The sequence below is a fragment of the Zingiber officinale genome, chromosome 1B (genome assembly GCF_018446385.1).
Source record: "Zingiber officinale cultivar Zhangliang chromosome 1B, Zo_v1.1, whole genome shotgun sequence".
NCBI classification, from domain to species: Eukaryota; Viridiplantae; Streptophyta; class Magnoliopsida; order Zingiberales; family Zingiberaceae; genus Zingiber; species Zingiber officinale.
The window spans coordinates 157,155,290-157,161,728 of NC_055986.1; the positions used below are offsets into that span (position 1 = coordinate 157,155,290).

The 6,439-nt window shown below is 34.0% G+C and overlaps 1 long non-coding RNA gene across 1 annotated transcript; it reads left to right on the forward strand.

Moving 5' to 3' along the window:
* The first annotated feature begins 5,091 nt into the window (after positions 1–5,091).
* Positions 5,092–6,179, forward strand: LOC122013099. Its single transcript, XR_006120489.1, has 2 exons — positions 5,092–5,151; positions 5,984–6,179. It is a non-coding gene; the product is annotated as an uncharacterized LOC122013099 (long non-coding RNA).
* The last annotated feature ends 260 nt before the right edge of the window (positions 6,180–6,439 follow it).

Sequence of the window (6,439 nt, forward strand, 5' to 3'; positions counted from 1 at the left end):
ATGCAGATGTAGAGGTTTGTAAATTCTGTAATCAAGATAGGTATAAGACAACCAGAAGGAGTCAACAACGACGTAAAGCACACAGCCAGTTGTTTTATTTACCTTTAACTCCTAGGTTACAAAGATTGTATGCATCAAAGGCAACTGCGGAACACATGACTTGGCATGCAACTCATCAAACAGAAGAGGGTTTAATGTGTCATCCATCAGATGCAGATTCGTGGAAAAATTTTGATAGAACATATCCAGATTTTGCAAAGGAGACTAGAAATATTAGATTATGTCTCTGTGCTGATGGATTTGCTCCGTTTGGTAAATCAGGAAGAAATTATTCTTGTTGGCCAGTTATCTTAACGCCGTATAATCTTCCACCTGGGATGTGCATGAAAACACCTTATATGTTTTTAACATTGATTGTACCAGGTCCGCAAAATCCAAAGAAGTTAATAGATATTTATATGCAACCTCTGATAGCAGAACTTAAACAACTATGGGATGAAGGTGTTCCTACATACGATGTTCATTCTAACCAGATGTTTATACTGAAGGCTGCTCTTCTTTGGACCATAAATGACTTTCCAGCTTATGGTATGCTATCAGGTTGGAGTACTGCTAGGATCTTGGGATGCCCAATATGTATGGAGAGATCAAAGTCATTCAGATTGAAACACGGAAAGAAACCAAGTTATTTTGATTGTCATAGGCAATTCTTACCCACAAATCATAAGTTCAGAAAGAATAAAGATGAATTCACAAAAAATAGGATCGAAAGAACACTTCCGCCATTGAGATTGACAGGTCAAGATATTTGGTACAGAGTGCATCACTTTCCCTCTGTTATTGAACAACCATATGGTACAACATATGAATATGGGAGTACACATAAATGGACTAAACGAAGTATATTTTGGGATTTACCGTATTGGTTTAGTCATTTGATACATCATAATCTCGATGTAATGCATATTGAGAAGAATGTTTTTGATAATCTGATAAATACTGTGATGGATATCACTGGAAAAACAAAAGACAATCTCAATGCAAGAAAAGATATGCGACTCATATGTAAAAGACCCACTCTTGATGTCGATGAAAATAGTAGAGGACCAAAGCCAAAGGCAATTTATACATTAAATAAGGATCAAAGACGTGTCCTATGTGAATGGTTGAAATCTTTGAAATTTCCAGATGGGTATGTCTCTAATCTTGGAAGATGTGTCGATATGAAAGAATGGAAGTTAATCGGTATGAAAAGTCATGATTGCCATATCATAATGCAAAGACTGATTCCTATTGCTTTTAAGGAACTCTTACCACAATTTGTATGGGGAGCGATTACGGAGTTAAGTATTTTCCTACATGATATTTGCTCAACAGTTTTGAGACGTTCACACATGGAGAAGTTAGAGAAAGATATTCCAATTATTTTGTGCAATTTAGAAAGGATATTTCCACCCTCTTTTTTTGACTCCATGGAGCATCTTTTGATTCACTTGCCATATGAGGCCAAAGTTGGAGGACCCGTCCATTTTCGGTGGATGTATCCATTTGAAAGGTAGAGTGTCTTATTTGTATAATTCGACTGTTTGAATGCAAAAAAAAAATACTTCTACTCCTGGATCATTTATATATATATATATATTTAATATAATTTTATATATCTTCAACAGATTCTTATATCATTTGAAGAAAAAGGTGAAAAATAAAGCACGAGTTGAAGCCTCTATTGTTAATGCATACATTGTGGAGGAAGTCACCACTTTTGCATCATATTATTTTGAACCTCATGTTCAATGCAAAAGGCGAAGAGCGGGCAGAAATGATGAGGGTCCTATTGATCCAAATGTTACCTCATTTTCAATTTTTAACTACCTTGGTCGACCAAGTGGACCATGTAAACAAAGATACTTAACTGGTAAAGAATGGCGAGCAGCCCAAACATATATTTTACTAAATTGTCCAGAAGTATCATCATATTACGAGTAAGTATATATTTTTATTGTTTTATTTTTTTCCATTGTTTGTGTAACAATATGTTTTTTTGAGTAGGATATTTACCAACTTATATTCTGAATTATCGACACAAGAGTTCGATCGATTTTGTGAAGAAGAATTTGCTGCATGGTTTAAATCATATGTAAGTAAATAATCTATATTTTGTTGATACATATGCATACTTTTAACAATTTGTGTTTTGACCTTAGGTTCAAGCTAATCAAGCTCACCTTGAGCAAGAATGGCTAATCCATCTGTCATGGGGTCCAAATTCATGCGTACGCACTTGGCCAGCATATTTCATAAATGGATATAATTTTCATACTCAAGACTATGGAATGAGCAAGAATACTATGAATAGTGGGGTGTGCGTATCGTCATCCAATGAAGGAGGTGCAAGCAGTGATTTTTATGGTTTGTTGGATGAAATTATAGAAGTAGAATACCCAGGACCACAAATGCAAGTTATATTATTTATGTGTCGCTGGTTTGACCCTGTTAGAGGGATGAAAGTGCATCCACATTATAATTTAGTTGAATTAAATCATAAGAGATTTTATAAGAGATATGAACCATTTGTGTTGGCACAACAAGCAATTCAATATTCTATTCTTCATATCCGAGTTTGAAACGCGATAAGATTGATTGGTGGGCTGTTTGTAAAACTAAAGCACGAAAAAAAATTGAGGCACGTTGGGAAAATATTGCATATCAACAAGAGGAAGTTTCAAACACCTTTCAGACTGAGGAATATATTATTCCAACTTTACGAGATCCCACCGGTGTAGTAATCAATGTAGATAGAAGTGAAATTGATGATGATGAGGAGGAGGAGGAGGAGGAAGGAGAGGAGGAGGAAGAGGAAGAGGAAGAGGAGGAGGAAGAGGAAGAGGAGGAGGAGGATGATAATGACAATGATGACTTTGATTTTTGATGATGGGTAAGTTTTGTTAGCTTATTTAAAGAAATTTTCCATATTTTTTTGTATATATTGTCTCTTTTATAATTTGATTTACTTTCTCTGTTAACACATTGTATTTGTTCCTACAATTTATCAGAGGTCACATTTCATAAATTTCCCCTCCACCCTTTTCCATAATATTTACATAAAAATGGTAAGTTTTTAATTATCCTTTGTTTTGTATCAGATCTGTAATTAACTTTATTAAATTATTGAAATTTTCAGCATATATTTCGACGTGGTGGACGTAGACGGCGACCACAGGACCAGACACATCCATCACCTGCCAGTGAACCTATGCCACCCCCTACTCAGGCAGGCCCATCCCATGTGTCTTCTCCACCGGCATCATATTCCCCTGCCAGTGTACCTATGCCACCCCTTCATCAGCCGGGTCCATCTCATGTACCTTCTGCACCGGTTTCATATTCGCCGCCACAAGTACCTTACCCAGAGCAGTTACCTGTCCACTCAGATCCTCCCGACTCAGCAAGAAACTCATTTGCTGAGTTTAGGAATGATAGAGCTCCTTTAGTCCCCATCGGTGATTCGTAAGTACTATAAAATATTTTATTTGTTAGACCTTTCTTAATTATTTAACATCGTTATTTTGTAATTTAATGCAGCTTTGAAAATCCGGTACAAGTTGTTCGAGAAATAAATAGAATTGTGAACAACCATTGGGGAGGGGATTCTTTGACATATTCAAGCACTCCATCAGCCACAAAACAACTTTGGTGGAGCGAGTTCAAAGTATATTTTCTTGAGTTTACTTCAATTTTATAGTGATTATATAATAAAATAAATTTCTATTTCAGCGCTTAAATAATTGGGACCCGAATGACGAAATGGAGATACGAAGAATATTTTAAAAGAAATGTGGCGATCACATTAGACATGTATTAAGCCACGCAAATAGTCGGGGGAAAAAGCCAAACTTCATCACTGAAGAAAATTGGGAGAGGATCACTATATTTTGGGCAACGGAGGAAAGTAAACAAAGGAGTGACCTTAATAGAATGAATCAATCTCACAATTCTGGTGACTCAAGTGCTATATATGCGGGAGGCTCCATTAACATAGATGAGCATAGACGGAGAATGGTAATTGTTTCACTCTTTCATAAATTTTTAATATATATCAAATTATTTTATTATTTGAAATAATGTTTTTTTAGACCAAGGAGACAGGGAAGGAGCCTTCTTTCATTGATACTTTCACTCGCACTTTTAAAAAAAAAGATAATACATGGAGTGGGGCGAGAGCAAAAGCAGTCAAGGTAATATTTATTTTACCTTAATATATGGTTTAAATTTAATTAGTTATCTATCATTATTGTCTTAATATTATATGTGTTTCTATTATATCTAATCAATATCGTATGTGTTTTATAAAACAGGAAAAATATGATCAACTCGAGCTAGCTCAAACATGCTCACAAGCTGGTATCGAGAGTCAGGGGTCTGAGGAGTCTGTTGGCAATAATTTGAGTTTATGGTTAGAGGCCAGTGGAGGACCAAAAGGGGGAAGAATATTGGGGATGGGTTCCTTGAGTAGAACCCAAAGATTAGTTGGAACTTCTTCCTCCACATCAGCACTTACGACCCAAATAAATACCTTGACTGATGAGGTTAGCCATCTGAAGGAAATAATATCACAAAGAGACCAAGAAAGGGTGCAAAGAGACCTAGAACGGGCTAATTTGGAGAAAGATATTAGAGATATGCGCCGACAACAAGAATTAATCATGAAACACCTTCAGTTGAGCTCCGCTCAAAGTCAAAATCCTCCCAATGACGACGATGATGATGCCTACGATGATAACGATGATGGCGGTGATGATTTTTGATGATTTTAATAATGTATGATGAATTTTTTTTCTCATGTTTACTGCTTTACATATTAATCAATGGTTTTTTAACTTTTCAACTCTGCCATTTGTAGGTTAAGTCTGTTGTCTTCTTGCACTGTTCCACTGTCAATGTATGAGATGACTTATCTTTGACGTAGACTAATCTATATGATTATTAGTTGTGTACCAGTAACAAAATTAAAGCATAACTAGGCAATATGAATGGAGTCTCTAATACTCTGACTTTATTTTTGTCCTGATTTTATAATGTTGTTTGTGCAGGTCTCAATTTGGTGTGATCTCACTGTAGTTGAAGACAGCTGTATTTGTTCACTTCTTTTCGGTATTCCTAAGTTCATTAATATGCATTTACTGATCTATATATACAGTTAGCTTTAAATAATTATGTTATAGTTGTTTAATTATATAAAGTTAACTTTAAATAATTAAGTTAAAGTTAGCTTTAAATAGTTGTTTATTTGTGTTCCTTCTTTTTGATAAGCTGCTCTTTCTTGTTTTGTCTTCAATGATAATGATGCATAAAAGTTCTGAATTTGATATATCTACAATCTCAAAACTATATAAATACATAAAAGTTCTATATTTCATCTAGAATTACATCATACTATTCTAAAATTCTTTACTAGATAACGATGCATCCTTCTACTTTAATATTTTGTAAAGAGTTGTTAAAAATGTGCTAAAGTTATTCATATGAAATTGTCAACTAGTTAACACAATGAAAGGAACAATTATTTTAAACATCCTTTAGTTTACATTAAATACCAACCAAAGATAAAACTATAAATTCAACAAATTAAAATGAAAAATAAAGTTAACTAAGTGAGAAATTTGAACCCTAATACCATACTTCACAAGATCTCTCTCTTTCTCTCTATATTATGTGCCAATTATATTAGGTTGTATCATAGTTACGATACATGTATTTAGTTTCAAAATAATTCTTATAATTTTATTTACCGTTGCTATGACATGAATGATTCATATCGTTGGTAAATATGACTTTTATTAGAATTAGGGCTTTTATTAGAATGTTTAAGGAATTTCACATTTATGTTTTGTTTTTAATTATTCTTTTTACATGGCTATATCGTATAATATTTACAATCTTTCTTGTTACACATAATCTAGTTTATTTGTTTGTTGTTATGTAGGCAAAGGAGATTTTATGGGGATCAAAGATTTTGTGGCACACGAATATGACTTGGGTTGATGTGTTGGGGATCAAAGTTATGTATTCTTAGTGTTGTTAGATGGATGATGGACTTGGGTTGTTGAACTTGTAAACTTTGTTGAACAAGATGGATCTTGTATGTAAACTTTGTTGAAATCTTTATATTTCTTGAATTATGAGTTGATGTTAAATTAGGATGTGTTGAATGTTAAATTAGGATGTGTTGATGTTAAATTAGGATGTGTTGAATGCATATTATTTTTATGTATTTGGATTGTATTGCAGAAATAAATTGAAGCTGGAAAAAATATTTGATATAGGGACGAATTTGGCAACGAAAATGAGTTGTCCCAATTCTATCGTAATTTCGGACAAAATTATTTTCGTCCCAGAATTCGTCCCAGATTATGGGACGAATCTACAAAATTCGTCCCAG